Raw genomic sequence first — 22,500 nt, 5'->3', positions numbered from 1 at the left:
TTACCCTTTCATTACTTACTAGATCAAACCACCTCACACCACATATTGTCCTCAAACATCTCATCTCCAACACATCCACCCTCCTCCCTACAACCCTATCTAAAGCCCATGCCCCACAACCATATAACATTGTTGGAACAACTATTCCTTCAAACATACCCATTTTTGCTCTCTGTGTTAACGTTCTCGCCTGCCACACATTCATCATCGCTCCCAGAAACTTCACCCCCTCCCCCACCATGTGACTCACTTCCGCTTCCATGGTTCCATCCGCTGCCATATCCACTCCCAGATATCTAAAACAATTCACTTCATCCAGTTTTTCTCCGTTCAAACTCACTTCCCAATTTACTTGTCCCTCAACCCTACTGAACCAAATTACCTTATACTTATTCCCATCTACTCTCAGGTTTCTTTTTTCACACACTTTACCCAACTCTGTCACCAACTTCTACAGTTTCTCACTTTAATCAGCCACCAGCGTTGTATCATCAGACAACAACTGACTCATTTCCCTAGCCCTCTCATCTATAACAGATTGCATACTTGCCCTTCTCTCCAAAACTCTTGCATACTTGCCCTTCTCTCCAAAACTCTTGCATTCACCTCCCTAACAACCCGATCAATAAACAAATTAAACAACCATGGAGACGTCACTCACCTCTGCCGCAAACCGACATTTACTTGGAATCAATCACTTTCCTCTCTTCCTTCTCGTACACATGCCTTACATCCTCGATAAAACTTTTCACTGCTTCTAGCGAATTACCTCCCACACCATATGCTCTTAATACTTTCCACAGAGTATCTCTATGAACTATTATCATATGCCTTCTCCAGATCTATAAATGCTACATAAAATTCCATTTGTTTTCCAAAGTATTTCTCACATATATTCTTCAAAGCAAACACCTGGTCCACACATCCACTAAGACTTCAGAAACCACACTGCTCTTCCCTCTCAGTCAATACCCTTCCATACAATTTTCCAGGAATACTAAACAAAGTTCTACCTCTGTAATATGAGCACTCACCTTTATACCGTTAGCCTTTTTACCATGGCACTATGCATGCATTCCGCCAATCCTCAGGCACTTCACCATGAACCATACATACACTGAATATCCTCACCAACCAGTCAACAACAAAGTCACTCCCTTTTTAAATAAATTCCACTGCAATGCCATCTAGACCCGCCGCCTTGCCTTCTTTCATCTTCTCCAAAGCTTTCACTGCCTCTTCTCTGTTTACCAAATCATTCTCCCTGACCATCTCACTTCAAACACCACCTAGACCAAAACACCCTATATATGCCACTCTACTATCAAACACATTCAGCAAACCTTCAAAATACTCCATCTCTCTCTCTCTCTCTCTCTCTCTCTCTCTCTCTCTCTCTCTCTCTCTCTCTCTCTCTCTCTCTCTCTCTCTCTCTCTCTCTCTCTCTCTCTCTCTCTCTCTCTCTCTCTCTCTCTCTCTCTCTCTCTCTCTCTCTCTCTCTCTCTCTCTCTCTCTCTCTCTCTCTCTCTCACTTCACCACTACTTGTTTTTACCTCCCTGTTTGCCCCCTTCACCGATGTTGCCATTTGTTCTCTTGTCGTACGTAATTTATTTACCTCCTTCTAAAACATCTTTTTATTCTCCCTAAAATTCAATGATGCTCTTTCACCCAAACTCTCATTTGCCTTCTTCTTCACCTCTTGCACTTTTGTCTTGACCTCTTGCCTCTCTCTTTTATACATCTCCCAGTCATTTGCACTATTTCCTCGCAAAAATCGTCTAAATGTCTCTCTCTTTTCTTTCACTAACAATCTTACTTCTTCATCCCACCACTCACTACCCTTTCTAATATGCCCACCTCCCACCACTCCCATTCCACAAGCATCTTTTGCGCAAAGCTTCACTACTTCCCTAAATACATCCCATTCCTCCCTCCCTCCTCTTTACGTTATTTGCTCTCACCTTTTTCATTTTGCACTCAATCTCTCCTGATACTTACTCACACAAGTCTCCTTTCCAAGTTCACTTACTCTTACCACTCTCTTTAACCCAACCTTCTCTCTTCTTTACTAAAAACCTCTACATATATTCACCTTCTCCTGCACAAGATAATGATTATACATCTTTCTAGTTGCATCCTCCGCACATTAACATCCAAAAGTCTCTCTTTCACATGCCTATCAATCAACACGTAATCCAATAACGCTCTCTGGCCATCTCTCCTACTTACACACCTATACTTATGTATATCTCTCTTTTTGAACCAGGTATTCCCAATCACCAATTCTTTTTCAGCACGCAAATCTACAAGCTCTTCACTTTTTCCACTTAAACACTGAACACCCCATGTACACTAATTATACCCTCAACTGCCACATTACTCACCTTTGCATTTGAATCACCCATCACTATAGCCCAGTCACGTGTATCAATACTGCTTACACAGCGGGATTAGCAACTAATGCAATCCCCTTAAAGGCTGAAAGCTTATGATATCTGAAGTTCAATAACCAAGTAAAATGTTAACGTTTTCTCTATAGGGGATTAGTGTGGATCTTACATTGTTCTTTTTTCTAAACTAGAGTTTGCTCTACATACCCTTGAGGCATTTGTTTGGCCTTTACTATAGACATGATTAAAAGCAGATGAACTTTCTTGGCCATATCTAAGTGAACTCTTGTGCTCCAAACTTTAGTATTCAAAACACGACCAGTTTGTCCAATGTCCACCTAGATGTACAAGACATACACCCCTGTGTTGTCGCCTGGTATACACCGACAAGACTGCAGTGTTGTTCGTTCTCATAACCAGTTTCATTCAGCAGAGTCGATTCCTTTACTTCTGCGATTAAATGTTGCTTCACTCATGAATTTTACATTGTATCATACAAACTTGCATTTCTGTTATAAGTACTAGATACGATCTTTAATGAGAAATAAAGGTCACAAAAGAGGGAAAATTTCATCCTTATGAAAAGAGAATGTGAACATACCCAAAGAGTGAATCGAGAAATGCTCTATATATCACATAATGTAAGTACAAGAGGTAAGAGAAACTTACAAGAATAGCTACAGACTAGGATACAAAGGAAAATGTTAATATCAATGAATCTAAGATCACAAAATTGTTAAAATGAAAAGACACTCTGAAATAACTCTTGTGGGATCAAATACAATATACAAAATGACTTTAGCAGAATTTTTCAAATATGTTATGGCAGGATGTTTCTCACTGATTTTCTGAGAGTAAAAGTGATCTTGGTTTAATCTGCTTTACCGAAGGCGAGGAAGGAGAGTGTTCTTTGAGATCTCGCCTTTTTTTGACGCACTGGATTTTCTTTCTTTTATCTTCTTTCCTTCGGCCGCCGAGTCGCAGACGACCGTTTTGACATGATCTATCTTTTTTGCTCTGTCCTTCAATTCTTTTCTTCGAGAAGTGAAATAGGACTGAGGGAGATAAAGTTACAAAACTGTGTTTACATGGGAGGAACCCGGACGACACTGATCCTCGAAGTACACGTAACTTTCTGGTATGGTAGATTTGGGACTGCGAAGACAACAGAGCGACAGTGAAACTGTTCAAACTTAGGCAAGGGAGTCAGTCAAGAGGATGCACAGTGAGCCGACAACATCAGCCACCGTAATTCGTACCTTATTACTGACAACAAGAAATGTTGGTCAGGGATTCCAGTGTTGGTGATCCCTCCCCTTGAGACTTGAAGGTGTCGGCCAAGAAACGTCAGGCCTGTCATACTATATCATTTATCCCAGGAAGTGCTGGCCAGGCATTCTAGTGATGTTGTAGTTTACTAATGATGCCGGAAAGTGTTTGCCAGTCACCCTGATTTTATCATAACCCATTATTAGTAATCAGAAGTGTTGGCAAGGCATTCTATTGCTCTTACACTCTATTGCTGACACCGGAAAGTGTTGGTCAGTCACTCTAGTGCTGTCATATTCTGTTACTAATACTAACAAATTTTGTTGGTTTTTCGCTACAAAATCGTCATACGGTCTTGCTGACACCAGGAAGTACTGGAGAGTTACCTAACCATTACATTATCTTAGTGATAACGAAACGTATTGCACGACTATTATGAATCGCACTCACAATTTTATTTTCAACTGTGATTTGGTGTTGTCTTACAATTCATTTTGACGATCAAAATCGGAATTCTGATAAATATGATAAGCATATATCGTCTTCTAAACTGAATCAGGTCAGCAGTTGCTAAGAAAGGCACTTGATCCGAATCACTGTCACCTTTCAAGGCAAATTTTTATATACGTCGGAGTAAGTTTGACTTCAAGTGATACGACAGGTACTGCAACGTTGTCTTCATGTCACATAAGACACGTCCTTCTGAACTGAGCATTTATACTTGAGACTCCCATGGGGTTCTTGGAGGACACAGATGAAAGTTTGATTTCGAATGAGACTTGTAGAAAACATCTTCAAATTGATTTGTTTCCTCACATCATTAATTGAATTTAGGTGAATAATGATTATTTTTTCCATCTAAGGAAAGCTATCATCCTTTCCCATTTTAGTAAAAACATTTACCACACGGCAGAGTAGAGAGCACGTGCCACATGAACTGATCAAACGCCCGGATTTTTTTTTATTTTTTTGCTTTCAACATATATGACGACCGAGAAGATGCTTAGAAATTCATGAGATTTAAGAGTTGATCATCATGACCTTTTTGTCATCTGCTTTCGACATTCATGGTCCACCACACAGCTTCATACCTCAAGCGTGACCTTTCACCTCCTCTTTAACACAACCCCTCCACTCGTATAACCAACCCGGGCCTCGGCCTCTTGATTTAGATGTTCGCGTCTGATGATGATGGCGTTGGAGGTCCTTTAGTGATGGTGTTGATGTGGGAGGACTGCTCGTTCACTCCAAGTCTAGCCTTACTTTTCTTACCTCTAAAGTGTACCTCTGTCTCTCCTCAGTACGTTTTGCAGGTAACAGCCGATGATGTAGTTATTGCTAAAAGATAGATAATAAAACGAGGCGGCAAGCTACATTCTAAATTCTGCTGACATAGAAAATGTAAATGGAGATATAAAGCCAAGAAACTAGTGCTTATCACCGGTCAACAAAGAGAGAAAACGAATCTTTGATTCATACATACGAGGCTTTTGAATCTAGATATAGGGCAATCATCCTCGATCATTACAATTCATTGATGCGTCCCAATCTTGAATACTGCGATCTGTATTAGTCACTCTTCTTAAAAAACGACATAAACAGAGCCAAGAAACTACTGATGCGAGACACTAAGATGATTCCCGTCCTAAAAAACAAATACCATGAGAGCCTACAGAACTTAGATACATTAAGATTAAAAAAGATAAGGTTAAGAGGTGATAATATACAGGTAGTTAAAATCATCTAAGGCTTGAATCGTCTGAATTTTATACATATCATCTGATACAACATCGTAAGCAAACGTGTTGCATCGAATGAAGCAAGGCACTTTTTCCTCAACAGAATTGTTAATAGATAGAATATTCTAATTAGACTGGTTAAAAGCAGTGTACGACTGACATTATTTGCGTCTCCTTAGCTAAATGAAAGGTTTGCATGCTTTTTTTCAGTGAAGGATCTGTAAGCCATTCTACTCTTACCACAATAATGTGAGTTACTGATATCTTCTACTAACACAAACACATTTGAAAGGATCGAAATGTCTGTTGATGTTTAATTCCTTTATAATTGTTATTCTCTCTATATGTATTATCCTTGATAAGATGTTGGAGGGTGTTAGTGGCTGTATTTAAGGCTCATAGTAAGGCTGGGGCTTTGCTTAGCTACATGATGTTCGTGACCTGTCTGAAGACCAGACAGAGGAACAGTGGTCAGGACTTGAGGTTCTTGGAACATTAAGGAGAAAAGGATTACGTGACGGCAGGCCAGAAGTGAATAGGTCAGTGACAGTCTTGGATGGCCTAAGCCATTACGAGGAAGGGGAAATAGATTGATGATGGATCAGAATTCCACATCATTAATATGGGGGTAATGATAGCTTGAAATACTGAAATTTAGTAAACTCTTATAAGCCAAGAGCATAAATCTTTTCTGCATTATACTCATACTTCATCAATGTTTCCCGCGTTAGCGATGTAATGTCAGAAACAGAAGAAAGGGCGCATCCTTTCATATCCATTCTCTAAGCGTCATATGTGATGCACCTAACCAACAATTTCTTATCCACAACTAGGCCCCACAGACCTTTACATGGTTTACTCCGGACACTTCACATGGCCTGGGTCAGTCCACTGACAGCACCTCGACCCCTGTATACCACGTCCTTCCAATTCACTTTATCATTTGCACGCACTTTTCCCTCCTGCATGTCTATGCCCTAATCGCTCAAAATCATTTTAATACCATACTCCCATCTCAAATTTTGGCTTGCCGTTCTCATTGTTGCCTCCACTTGACACTGGTATCCTCCTTGTCAATCTCCATTCATTCCCACCATATTTCCAAACCACCATATTTCCAAATCTCAACCACACTTTTTATATCACCACACCACTCTCAACAACACTCTTTATATCACCACAGCTGTCATCTCCCATAGGCTCATACAACAAGCAGATAGACCCCGTTGCTCACCAGCGTGAGACGAAGGGTATCCGATTACATAGTATTCAAATAGTCATTTTCCTTTTAGAGGTAATCATAGCCCAGCTGTAATGTTCCCGCCTCCTACGCAGGGTACCCGGGTCCGATCCTGACTGTCGAAGAATTGAATGTTATATGGTAGTGTACGTTCATATGAATTTTTTTTTTTTTTTTTTTTTTTTTTTTTTAATTTTCCAAAAGAGGGAACAGAGAAGGGGCCCAGGTGAGGATATTCCCTCAAGGGCCCAGTCCTCTGTTCTCAACGCTACCTCGCTAATGCGGGAAATGGCGAATAGTATAAAAGAAAGAAAAGATATATATATATATATATATATATATATATATATATATATATATATATATATATATATATATATATATATATATATATATATATATATATATATATATATATATATATATATATATATATATATATATATATATATATATATATATATATATATATATATATATATAAATATACATATATATATATATATATATATATATATATATATATATATATATATATATATATATATATATATATATATATATATATATATATATATATGTATATATATATATATATATATATATATATATATATATATATATATATATATATATACATATATATATATATATATATATATATATATATATATATATATATATATATGTATGTATGAGTGAAACGAAGCTCATGAGTAAAGGGGAAGAGTGGTTTGGGAATGTCTTGGGAGTAAAGTCAGGGGTTAGTGAGAGGACAAGAGCAAGGGAAGGAATAGCAGTACTCCTGAAACAGGAGTTGTGGGAGTATGTGATAGAATGTAAGAAAGTAAATCTCGATTAATATGGGTAAAACTGAAAGTTGATGGAGAGAGATGGGTGATTATTGGTGCATATGCACCTAGGCATGAGAAGAAAGATCATGAGAGGCAAGTGTTTTGGGAGCAGCTGAATGAGTGTGTTAGTGGTTTTGATGCACGAAACCGGGTTATAGTGATGGGTGATTTGAATGCAAAGGTGAGTAACGTGGCAGTTGAGGGAATAATTGGTATACATGGAGTGTTCAGTGTTGTAAATGGAAATGGTGGAGAACTTGTAGATTTATGTGCTGAAAGAGGACTGGTGATTAGGAATACCTGGTTTAAAAAGCAAGATATACATAAGTATACGTATGTAAGTAGGAGAGATGGCCAGAGAGCATTATTAGATTACGTGTTAATTGACAGGCGCGCGAAAGAGAGACTTTTGGATGTTAATGTGCTGAAAGGTGCAACTGAAGGGATGTCTGATCATTATCTTGTGGAGGCTAAGGTGAAGATTTTTATGGGTTTTCAGAAAAGAAGAGTGAATGTTGGGGTGAAGAGGGTGGTGAGAGTAAGTGAGCTTGGGAAGGAGACTTGTGTGAGGAAGTACCAGGAGATACTGAGTACAGAATGGAAAAAGGTGAGAACAATGGAAGTAAGGGGAGTGGGGGAGGGATGGAATGTATTTAGGGAATCAGTGATGGCTTGCGCAAAAGATGCTTGTGGCATGAGAAGCGTGGGAGGTGGGTTGATTAGAAAGGGTAGTGAGTGGTGGGATGAAGAAGTAAGATTATTAGTGAAAGAGAAGAGAGAGGCATTTGGACGATTTTTGCAGGGAAAACATGCAATTGAGTGGGATATGTATAAAAGAAAGAGACAGGAGGTCAAGAGAAAGGTGCAAGAGGTGAAAAAAAAAGGGCAAATGAGAGTTGGGGTGAGAGAGTATCACTAAATTTTAGGGAGAATAAAAAGATGTTCTGGAAGGAGGTAAATAAAGTGCGTAAGACAAGGGAGCAAATGGGAACTTCATTGAAGGGCGCTAATGGGGAGGTGAAAACAAGTAGTGGTGATGTGAGAGGGAGATGGAGTGAGTACTTTGAAGGTTTGTTGAATGTGTTTGATGATAGAGTGGCAGATATAGGGTGTTTTGGTCGAGGTGGTGTGCAAAGTGAGAGGGTTAGGGAAAATGATTTAGTAACAGAGAAGAGGTAGTAAAAGCTTTGCGGAAGATGAAAGCCGGCAAGGCAGCAGGTTTGGATGGTATTGCAGTGGAATTTATTAAAAAGTTGGGTGACTGTATTGTTGACTGGTTGGTAAGGTTATTTAATGTATGTATGACTCATGGTGAGGTGCCTGAGGATTGGCGGAATGCGTGCATAGTGCCATTGTACAAAGGCAAAGGGGATAAGAGTGAGTGCTCAAATTACAGAGGTATACGTTTGTTGAGTATTCCTGGTAAACCATATGGGAGGGTATTGATTGAGAGGGTGAAGGCATGTACAGAGCATCAGATTGGGGAAGAGCAGTGTGCTTTCAGAAGTGGTAGAGGATGTGTGGATCAGGTGTTTACTTTGAAGAATGTATGTGAGAAATACTTAGAAAATCAAATGGATTTGTATGTAGCATTTATGGATCTGGAGAAGGCATATGATAGAGTTGATAGAGATGCTCTGTGGAAGGTATTAAGAATATATGGTGTGGGAGGCAAGTTGTTAGAAGCAGTGAAAAGTTTTTATCGAGGATGTAATTCATGTGTACGTGTAGGAAGAGAGGAAAGTGATTGGTTCTCAGTGAATGTAGGTTTTGCGGCAGGGGTGTGTGATGTCTCCATTGTTGTTTAATTTGTTTATGATGGGGTTGTTAGGAAGGTGAATGCAAGAGTTTTGGAAAGAGGGGCAAGTATGAAGTCTGTTGTGAATGAGAGAGCTTGGGAAGTGAGTCAGTTGTTGTTCGCTGTAATTACAGCGCTGGTGGCTGATTCATGTTAGAAACTGCAGAAGCTGGTGACTGAGTTTTGTAAAGTGTGTGAAAGAAGAAAGTTAAGAGTAAATGTGAATAAGAGCAAGGTTATTAGGTACAGTAGGGTTGAGGGTCAAGTCAAATGGGAGGTAAGTTTGAATGAAGAAAAGCTGGAGGAAGTGTTTTAGATATATGGGAGTGGATCTGGCAACAATGTATATACATACACGTCCACACACGCAAATACATCTCATGCAAGAGATCTATACATCTCAATGTACACATATATATCCACACACAGATACATACATATATACCCATACACACAATTCACATTGTCTGCCTTTATTCATTTCCATCGCCACCTCGCCAAACATGGATTACCATCCCCCTCACCCCTCATGTGTGCGAGGTAGCACTAGGAAAAGACAACAAAGGCCACATTTGTTCACACTCAGTCTCTAGCTGTCATGCAATAATGTCCGAAACTATAGCTCCCTTTCCACATCCAGGCCCCACAGAACTTTCCATGGTTTACCCCAGACGCTTCACATGCCCTGATTCAGTCCACTGACAGCACGTCAACCCCGGTATACCACATCGATCAAATTCACTCTATTCCTTGAGCTCCTTTCACCCTCCTGCATGTTCAAGCCCCGATCACACAAAATCTTTTTCACTCCATCTTTCCACCTCCAATTTGGTGTCCCACTTCTCCTCGTTCCCCCCACCTCCGACACATATATCCTCTTGGTCAATCTTTCCTCACTCATTCTCTCCATGTGCCCAAACCATTTCAAAACATCCTCTTCTGCTCTCTCAACCACGCTCTTTTTATTTCCACAAATCTCTCTTCCCCTTACGTTACTTACTCGATCAAACCACCTCACACCACACATTGTCCTCAAACATCTCATTTCCAGCACATCCATCCTCCTGCGCACAACTCTATCCATAGCCCACGCCTCGCAACCATACAAAATTGTTGGAACCACTATTCCTTCAAACATACCCATTTTTACTTTCCGAGATAATGTTCTCGACTTCCACACATTCTTCAAGGCTCCCAGGATTTTCGCCCCCTCCCCCACCCTATGATCCACTTCCGCTTCCATGGTTCCATCCGCTGCCAGATCTACTCCCAGATATCTAAAACACTTTACTTCCTCCAGTTTTTCTCCATTCAAACTTACCTCCCAATTGACTTGACCCTCAACCCTACTGTACCTAATAACCTTGCTCTTATTCACATTTACTCTTAACTTTCTTCTTTCACACACTTTACCAAACTCAGTCACCAGCTTCTGCAGTTATATATATATATATATATATATATATATATATATATATATATATATATATATATATATATATATATATATATATATATATATATATATATATATATATATATATATATATATATATATATATATATATTTATATATATATATATATATATATATATATATATATATATATATATATATATATATATATATATATATATATATATATATATATATATATATATATATATATATATATATATATATATATTATCCCTGGGGATAGGGGAGAAAGAATACTTCCCACGCATTCCTCACGAGTCGTAGAAGGTGACTAGAGGGGACGGGAGCGGGGGCCAGAAATCCTCCCCTCCTTGTATTTTTACTTTCTAAAATGGGAAACAGAAGAAGGAGTCACGAGGGGAGTGATAATCCTCCTCGTAGGCTCAGATTGGGGGGTCTAAATGTGTGTGGATGTAACCAAGATGTGAAAAAAGGAGAGATCGGTAGTATGTTTAAGGAAAGGAACCGGGATGTTTTGGTTCTGAGTGAAACGAAGCTCAAGGGTAAAGGATAAGAGTGGTTTGGGAATGTCTTGGGAGAAAAGTCAGGGGTTAAAGAGAGGACAAGAGCAAGAATGGAGTAGCACTACTCCTGAAGGAGGAGTTCTGGGAGTACGTGATAGATTTTAGATTAATATGGGTAAAACTAAAAGATGATGGATAGAGATGGGTGATTATTGGTGCACATGCGCCTGGGCATGAGAAGAAAGATCATGAGGGGCAAGTGTTTTGGGAGCAGCTGAATGAGTGTGTTAATGGTTTTGATGCACAATACCGGGTTATAGTGATGGGTGATTTGAATGCAAAGGTGAGTAATTTGGCAGTTGAGGGAATAATTGGTATACATGGGGTGTTCAGTGTTGTAAATGGAAATGGTGAAGAGCTTGTAGATTTATGTGCTGAAAAAGGACTTGTGATTGGGAATACCTGGTTAAAAAGCTAGATATACATAAGTAAGCGTATGTAAGTAGGAGAGATGGCCAGAGAGCGTTATTAGATTACGTGTTAATTGACAGGCGCGCGAAAGAGAGACTTTTGGATGTTAATGTGCTGAGAGGTGCAACTGGAGGGGCAAATGGGGAGGTGATAGCAAGTAGTAGTGAAGTAAGAAGGAGAGAGAGTGGGTATTTTGAAGGTTTGTTGAGTATGTTTGATGAGAGAGTGGCAGATATAGGGTGTTTTGGTTGAGGTGTCGTGCAAGGTGAGATGGTCTAGAAGAATTATTTGGAAAACAGAGAAGAGGTAGTAAAATCTTTCCTGAAGATGAAAGACGTAAAGGCAGTGGGTTTGGATGGTATTGCAGTGGAATTTATTAAAGTGGGTGACTGTATTGTTGCCTGGTTTGTAAAGTTATTTAATGTATATGTGACACATGGTGAGGTATCTGAGGATTAGCATAGTGCCATTATACAAAGGCAAAGGGGATAAAAGTGAGTGCTCAAATTACAGAGGTATAAGTTTGTTGATTATTCCGGGGAAATTATATGGGAGGGTATTGATTGAGAGGGTGAAGGCATGTACAGAGCATCAGATTGGGGAAGAGCAGTATTGTTTCAGAAGTGGTAGAGGATGTGTGGAACATGTGTTTGTTTTGAAGAATGTATGAGAAAAATACTTAGAAAAGCAAATGGATTTGAATGTAGCATTTATGGATCTGGAGAAGGCATATGATAGAGTTGATAGAGGTGCTCTGTGGACTTATAGGAATATATATATATATATATATATATATATATATATATATATATATATATATATATATATATATATATATATATATATATATATATATATTTGCTTTATCGCTTTCTCCCGAGTTTCCGAGGTAGCGCAAGGAAACAGACGAAATAAATTGCCCAACCCACCCCCATACACATGTATATACATACACGTCCCCACACGCAAATATACATACCCACACATCTCAATGTACACATATATATACACACACAGATATATACATATATACACATGCACACAATTCACACTGTCTGCCTTTATTCACTCCCATCGCCACCCCGCCACACATAGAATAACATCCCCCTCCCACCACATGTGTGCGAGGCAGCGCCAGGAAAAGACAACAAAGGGCCCATTCGTTCACACTCAGTCTCTAGCTGCAATGCAATAATGCCCGAAACCAAAGCTCACTTTCCACATCCAGGCCCCACAGAACTTTCCATGGTTTACCCCAGACGCTTCACATGCCCTGATTCAATCCATTAACAGGACGTCGACTCCGGTATACCACATCGATCCAATTCACTCTATTCCTTGTACGCCTTTCACCCTCGAGCATGTTCAGACCCCGATCACTCAAAATCTTTTTCACTCCATCTTTCCACCTCCAATTTGGTCTCCCACTTCTCCTCGTTCCCTCCACCTCCTACACATATATCCTTTTGGTCAATCTTTCCTCACTGATTCTCTCCATGTGCCCAAACCATTTCAAAAAACCCTCTTCTACTCTCTCAACCACGCTCTTTTCATTTCCACATATCTCTCTTACCCTTACAATACTTACTAGATCAAAAAACCTCACGCAACATATTGTCCTCAAACATCTCATTTCCAGCACCTTCACCTTCCTGCGCAAAACTCTATCCATAGCCCACGCCTCGCAACCATACAACATTGTTGAAACCACTATTCCTTCAAACATAGCCATTTTTGCTTTCCGAGATAATATTCTCGACTTCCACACATTCTTCAAGGCTCCCAGGATTTTCGCCCCCTCCCCCACCCTATGATTCACTTCCGCTTCCATGGTTCCATCCGCTGCCAGATCCACTCCCAGATGTCTAAAACACTTTACTTCCTCCAGTTTTTCTCCATTCAAACTTACCTCCCAGTTGACTTGACCCTCAACCCTACTGTACCTAATAACCTTGCTCTTATTCACATTTACTCTTAACTTTCTTCTTTCACACACTTTACCAAACTCAGTCACCAGCTCCTGCAGTTTCTTACATGAATCAGCAACCAGCGCTGTCATCAGCGAACAACAACTGACTCACTTCCCAAGCTCTCTCATCCCCAACAGACTTCATACTTGCCCCTCTTTCCAAAGCTCTTGCATTCACCTCGCTAACAACCCCATCCATGAACAACATCAAACACCCCTTCCACAAACCTACATTCACTGAGAAACCAATCACTTTCCTCTCTTCCTACACGTACATATGCCACACATCCTTGATAAAAACTTTTCACTGCTTCGAACAACTCGCCTCCCACACCATATATTCTTAGTACCTTCCACAGAGCATCTCTATCAACTCTGTCATATGCCTTCTCCAGATCCATAAATGCTACATACAAATCCATTTGCTTTTCTAAGTATTTCTCACATACATTCTTCAAAGCAAACACCTGTCCCATACATCCTCTACCACTTCTGAAAGCACACTGCTCTTCCCCAATCTATTGCTATGTACATGCCTTCACCCTCTCAATCAATACCCTCCCATATAATTTACCAGGAATACTCAACAAACGTATACCTCTGTAATTTGAGCACTCATTCTTATCCCCTTTGCCTTTATACAATGGCACTATGAACGCATTCTGACAATCCTCAGGCACCTCACCATGAATCATACATACATTAAATAACCTTACCAACCAGTCAACAATACAGTCGCCACCTTTTTTAATAAATTCCACTGCAATACCATCCAAACCTGCTGCCTTGCAGGCTTTCATCTTCCGCAAAGCTTTTACTACCTCTTCTCTGTTTACCAAATCATTTTCCCTAACCCTCTCACTTTGCACACCACCTCGACCAGAACACCCTATATTTGCCACTCTATCATCAAACACATTCAACAAACCTTCAAAATACTTACTCCATCTCCTTCTCATATCACCACTACTTGTTATCACCTCCCGTATTAGCCCCCTTCACTGAAGTTTCCATTTGCTCCTTTGTCTTACGCAATTTATTTACCTCCTTCCAGAACATCTTTTTATTCTCCCTAAAATCTAATGGTACTCTCTCACCCCAACTCACATTTGCCGTCTTTTTCACCCCTTGCACCTTTCTCTTTACCTCCTGTCTCTTTCTTTTATACATCTCCCACCCTTTGCATTTTTTCCCTGCAAAAATCGTCGAAATGCCTCTCTCTTCTCTTTCACTAATAATCTTACTTCTTCATCCCACCACTCATTACTCTTTCTAATCAACCCACCTCCCACGTTTCTCATTCCCAAAGCATCTTTTGCGCAATCCATCACTGATTCCCTAAATACATCCCATTCCTCCCCCACTCCCCTTACTTCCATTGTTCTCACCTTTTTCCATTCTGTACTCAGTCTCTCCTGGTACTTGCTCACAGAAGTCTCCTTCGCAAGCTCACTTACTCTCACCACCCTCTTCACCCTAACATTTCTCTTCTTTTCTGAAAACCTCTCCAAGTCTTCACCATGTATATAAATATATATATATATATATATATATATATATATATATATATATATATATATATATATATATATATATATATATATATATATATATATATATATATATATATATATATATATATATATATATATATATATATATATATATATATTCATATATATATATATATATATATATATATATATATATATATATATATATATATATATATATATATATATATATATATGAATATATATATATATACATATATTTTTTTTTTTTTCATACTATTCGCCATTTCCCGCGATAGCGAGGTAGCGTTAAGAACAGAGGACTGGGCCTTTGAGGGAATACCCTCACATGGCCCCCTTCTCTGTTCCTTCTTTTGGAAAAAAAAAAAAAAAAAAAAAAAAAAAACGAGAGGGGAGGATTTCCAGCCCCCCGCTCCCTTCCCTTTTAGTCGCCTTCTACGACACGCAGGGAATACGTGGGAAGTATTCTTTCTCCCCTATCCCCTATATATACATATATATATATATATATATATATATATATTTCTTTTATTTTGTTTTGTCGCTGTCTCCCGCGTTAGCGAGGTAGCGCAAGGAAACAGGCGAAAGAATGGCCCAAACACCCACATACACATGTATATACATACACGTCCAAACACGCAAATATACATACCTATACATCTCAATGTACACATATATATATACACAAAGACATATACATATATACAAATGTACATAATTCATACTGTCTGCCTTTATTTGTTCCCATCGCCACCTCGCCACACATAGAATAACAACCCCCTCCCCCTCATATGTGCGAAGTAGCGCTAGGAAAAGACACCAAAGGCCCCATTCGTTCACACTCACTCTCTAGCTGTCATGTAATAATGCACCGAAACCACAGGTCCCTTTCCACATCCAGGCCACACACAACTTTCCATGGTTTACCCCAGACGCTTGACATGCCCTGGTTCAATCCATTGACAGCACGTAGACCCCGGTATACCACATCGTTCCAATTCACTCTATTCCTTGCACGCCTTTCACCCTACTGCATGTTCAGGCCCCGATCACTCAAAATCTTTTTCACTCCATCTTTCCACCTCCAATTTGGTCTCCCTCTTCTCCTCGTTCCCTCCACCTCTGAAACGTATATCGTCTTGCACAATCTTACCTCACTCATTCTCTCCATGTGACCAAACTATTTCAAAACAACCTCTTCTGGTCTCTCAAACCACAATCTTTTTATTTCCACATATCTCTCTTACCCTTACATTACTTACTCGATCAAACCACCTCACACCACATATTGTCCTCAAACATCTCATTTCCAGCACATCCACCCTCCTGCGCACAACTCTATCCATCGCCCACGCCTCGCAACCGTACAACATTGTTGGAACCACTATTCCTTCAAACATAGCCATTTTTGCTTTCGGAGATAATGTTCTCGACTTCCAAACATTCTTCAAGGCTCCCAGAATTTTCGCCCCCTCCCACACCCTGAGATTCACTTCCGCTTCCATGGTTCCATCCGCTGACAGATCCAGTCCCAGATATTTAAAACACTTTACTTCCTCCAGTTTTTCTCCATTCAAACTTACCTCCCAATTGACTTAACCCTCAACCCTACTGTACCTAATAACCTTGCTCTTATTCACATTTACTCTTAACTTTCTTCATTCACACACTTTACCAAGCTCCGTCACCAGCTTCAGCAGTTTCTTACATTAATCAGCCACCAGCGCTGTATCATCAGCGAACAACAACTGACTCACTTCCCAAGCTCTCTCATCCACCACAGACTGCATACTTGCCCCTCTTTCCAAAACTCTTGCATTCACCTCCCTAACAACCCCATCCATAAACATATTAAACAACCATGGAGACATCATACACCCCTGCCGCAAACCTACATTCACTGAGAACCAATCACTTTCCTCTCTTCCTACACGTACACATGCCTTACATCCTCGATAAAAACTTTTAACTGCTTCTAACAACTTGTTTCCCACACCATATATTCTTAAAACCTTCCACAGAGTATCTCTATCAACTCTATCATATGCCTTCTCCAGATCCATAAATGCTACATACAAATCCATTTGTTTTTCTAAGAATTTTTCACATACATTCTTCAAAGCAAACACCTGATCCACACATCCTCTACCACTTCTGAAAGCACACTGCTCTTCCCCAATCTGATGCTCTGTACATGCCTTCACCCTCTCAATCAATACCCTCCCATATAATTTACCAGGAATACTCAACAAACTTATACCTCTGTAATTTGAGCACTCACTCTTATCCCCTTTGCCCTTGTACAATGGCACTATGGAAGCATTCCGCCAATCCTCAGGCACCTCACCATGAATCGTACATACATAAATAACCTTACCAACCAAGTCAATAATACAGTCACCCCCTTTTTTAATAAATTCCACTGCAATACCATCAAAAACCTGCTGCCTTGTCGGCTTTCATCTTCCGCAAAGCTTTTACTACCTCTTCTCTATTTACCAAATCATTTTCCCTAACCCTCTCACTTTGCACACCACCTCGACCAAAACACCCTATATCTGCCACTCTATCATCAAACACATTCAACAAACCTTCGAAATACTCACTCCATCTCCTTCTCACGTCACCACTACTTGTTATCACCTCCCCATTTGCCCCTTCACTGAAGTTCCCATTTGCTCCCTTGTCTTACGCACTTTATTTACCTCCTTCCAGAACAACTTTTTATTCACCCTAAAATTTAATTATAGTCTCTCACCCCAAATCTCGTTTGCCCTCTTTTTCACCTCTTTCACCTTTCTCTTGACCTCCTTCCTCTTCCTTTTATACCTCTCCCACTCATTTACATTTTTTCCCTGCAAAAATCGTCGAAATGCCTCTCTCTTCTCTTTCACTAATAATCTTACTTCTTCATCCCACCACTCACTACCTTTTCTAATCAACCCACCTCCCATGCTTCTCATGCCACAAGCATCTTTTGCGCAATCCATCACTGCCTTCCTAAATACATCCCATTCCTCCCCCACTCCCCTTACCTCCTTTGTTCTCACCTTTTTCCATTCTGTACTCAGTCTCTCCTGGTACTTGCTCACATAAGTCTCCTTCCCAAGCTCACTTATTCTCACCACTCTCTTCACCCCAACATTCTCTCTTCCTTTCTGAAAACCCCCACAAATCTTCACCTTCGCCTCCACAAGATAATGATCAGACATCCCTCCAGTTGCACCTCTGAGCACATTAACATCCAAAAGTCTCTCTTTGAGCGTCTATCAATTAACACGTAATCCAATAACGCTTTCTGGCCATCTCTCCTACTTACATACGTATACTTATGTATATCTCGCTTTTTAAACCAGGTATTCCCAATCACCAGTCCTTTTTCAGCACATAAATCTACAAGCTCTTCACCATTTCCATTTACAACACTGAACACTCCATGTATACCAATTATTCCCTCAACTGCCACATTACTCACCTTTGCATTCAAATCACCCATCACTACAACCCGATCTTGTGCATCAAAACCACTAACTCTCTCATTCAGCTGTTCCCAAAACACTTGCCTCTCATGATCTTTCTCCTCATGCCCAGGTGCATATGCACCAATAATCACCGATCTCTCTCCATCAACTTTCAGTTTTTCCCTTATCAATCTAAATTTATTTTCTTACACTCTATCACATACTACCACCACTCATGATTCAGGAGTATTGCTACTCCTTCCCTTTCTCTTGTCCTCTCACTAAACCCTGACTTTACTCCCAAGACATTCCCAAACCACTCTTCCCCTTTACCCTTGAGCTTCGTTTCACTCAGAGCCAAAACATCCAGGTTCCTTTCCTCAAACATACTACCTATCTCTCCTTTTTTCTCATCTTGGTTACATCCACACACATTTAGACACCCCAATCTGAGCCCTTGAGGAGGATGAGCACTCCTCGCGTGACTCCTTCTTTTGTTTCCCCTTTTAGAAAGTTAAAATACAAGGAGGGGAGGGTTTCTGGCCCCCGCTCCCGTCTCATTTAGTCGCTTCTACGACACGTGAGAAATGCGTGGGAAGTATTCTTTCTCCCCTATCCCCAGGGATATATATATATATATATATATATATATATATATATATATATATATATATATATATATATATATATATATATATATATATATATATATATAATATATATATATTGTTGTTGTTCGCTGATGATACAGCGCTGGTGGCGGATTCATGTGAGAAACTGCAGAAGCTGGTGACGGAGTTTGGTAAAGTGTGTGGAAGAAGAAAGTTAAGAGTAAATGTGAATAAGAGCAAGGTTATTAGGTACAGTAGGGTTGAGGGTCAAGTCAATTGGGAGGTGAGTTTGAATGGAGAAAAACTGGAGGAAGTGAAGTGTTTTAGATATCTGGGAGTGGATCTGTCAGCGGATGGAACCATGGAAGCGGAAGTGGATCATAGGGTGGGGGAGGGGGCGAAAATTTTGGGAGCCTTGAAAAATGTGTGGAAGTCGAGAACATTATCCCGGAAAGCAAAAATGGGTATGTTTGAAGGAATAGTAGTTCCAACAATGTTGTATGGTTGCGAGGCGTGGGCTATGGATAGAGTTGTGCGCAGGAGGATGGATGTGCTGGAAATGAGATGTTTGAGGACAATGTGTGGTGTGAGGTGGTTTGATCGAGTAAGTAACGTAAGGGTAAGAGAGATGTGTGGAAATAAAAAGAGCGTGGTTGAGAGAGCAGAAGAGGGTGTTTTGAAATGGTTTGGGCACATGGAGAGAATGAGTGAGGAAAGATTGACCAAGAGGATATATGTGTCGGAGGTGGAGGGAACGAGGAGAAGAGGGAGACCAAATTGGAGGTGGAAAGATGGAGTGAAAAGGATTTTGTGTGATCGGGGCCTGAACATGCAGGAGGGTGAAAGGAGGGCAAGGAATAGAGTGAATTGGAGCGATGTGGTATACAGGGGTTGACGTGCTGTCAGTGGATTGAATCAAGGCATGTGAAGCGTCCGGGGGTAAACCAAGGAAAGCTGTGTAGGTATGTATATTTGCGTGTGTGGACGTGTGTATGTACATTTGTATGGGGGGGGTTGGGCCATTTCTTTCGTCTGTTTCCTTGCGCTACCTCGCAAACCCGGGAGACAGCGACAAAGTATAAAAAAAGAAAAAAAAGAAAAATAAATATATATATATATATATATATATATATATATATATATATATATATATATATATATATATATATATATATATATATATATATATATATATATATATATATATATATATATATATACATATATATATATATATATATATATATATATATATATATATATATATATATATATATATATATATATATATATATATATATATGTATATATATATATATATATATATATATATATATATATATATATATATATATATATATATATATATATATATATATATATATATATATATATATATATATATATATATATATATATATATATATATATATATATATATATATATATATATATTTTCTCTTTTCTTTCAAACTATTCGCCATTTCACGCATTAGCGAGGTAGCGTTAAGAACAGAGGAGTGTGCCTTTGAGGGAATACCCTCACCTGACCCAATTCTCTGTTCCTTCTTTTGGAAAATTAAAAAAAAACGAGAGGGGAGCCCGCTCCCTCCCCTTTTAGTCGCCTTCTACGACATGCAGGGAATACGTGGGAAGTATTCTTTCTTCCCTATCCCCAGGGAACATATATATATATATTTATATATATATATATATATATATATATATATATATATATATATATATATATATATATATATATATATATGTATTTGGTAAATGGCGTCCTAGCTTCGTCTCTTCGATGTATATCAACTGACTGCTATATTTCTCTCTTGTGTCTTCCCTAATGGTGTGATTATTACACGGAAGTGCACTTGGGAACTCTTCGTGTTTCGTATTCCCCTTGGACTCATAGGAATATCTTGATCACGAGCAAAATTGTACTCCTTTCCAATTTATATATATATATATATATATATATATATATATATATAGAGAGAGAGAGAGAGAGAGAGAGAGAGAGAGAGAGAGAGAGAGAGAGAGAGAGAGAGAGAGAGAGAGAGAGAGAGAGAGAGGAAATAAAATTATACAGGTAAAGTTGCCTCACGAGTGCAAAATTGTGTACACTTAATATACATAATGACAACATCAAATAGTTTATTAAACACACACACACACACACACACACACACACACACACACACACACACACACACACACACAGATAAACAGACAGATAGATGATAGAGATTTATTGACCATGGTTAACAGAGATAATAGAAATAAAACATATATAAAAGAATGAAATCTGAATATTTGCTCCAGTAGCTAAAATTAACGACCGTAGTCCAACAAAAGGTCTCAAACTATTTTACTTGGTAATTACATGAAATCAGTAATTAGGTTTGGTTGAATACATCATATATATGTTAGTAGAATATCATGGGCGATCTTACAGGCAACGTTATTAGCATATTTCGCAAATAAATCATCTATGGAATTAAATCACATAAATCTCTTAAATGTTGAGTACTGGGACAGGCCTGAAACACACATTTCTCAGTCTGCACACCACCACATACACACAGTCGCTCCTCCACCGGCAAATAACCACGCCCTTGCCAGTTCCGCCTTCTCGTCTGAATAGCCAAATTGTGACAACTTACTCTAAGCGAAAAGGACATTATAAATAGATCCTCCAATAAGTGCTTTTGGGTTTATACATCATGTACTGTAAATTCTGGGTATATACCATTATAAACAGAGCATCTTGATGTGTCTGAATTCGCCATTGAATCATGTACATCACCTACTAACGAAGAATAATTCAGAACATTATTGTCTAATACATCTATGACAGTTCTTTCAACAACAGTATTGCGAAAAATAGAAGTTAATAGCAAACATCAATGGATCATCATTCAGTCTCTCCTCTCAGACCACATTCTAAAAGACTTGTGTTTTTCTTTGCACTCCGAGTATTCTTTAATGACCCAGTTGTATAGCTTATTTACCCCAAGCTTCACAACCATATAGGAAAGACAACATATGAGCTGCTTCAATCACACAACGTTTAACGACAAAGGCGACTTCATTATTTTTCTTAATTGACAAAAATAATTCAGAATATGACAATTTGTTCCATGTTTTGTAACCGATATTGACAAAGACCCGTCTCATGTAAATGGTAAACCTAAATATTATATGTAACTCCT

This window comes from Panulirus ornatus, chromosome 15 (assembly GCF_036320965.1).
Source record: "Panulirus ornatus isolate Po-2019 chromosome 15, ASM3632096v1, whole genome shotgun sequence".
NCBI classification, from domain to species: domain Eukaryota; kingdom Metazoa; phylum Arthropoda; class Malacostraca; order Decapoda; family Palinuridae; genus Panulirus; species Panulirus ornatus.
This window is presented reverse-complemented; position numbering follows the sequence as displayed.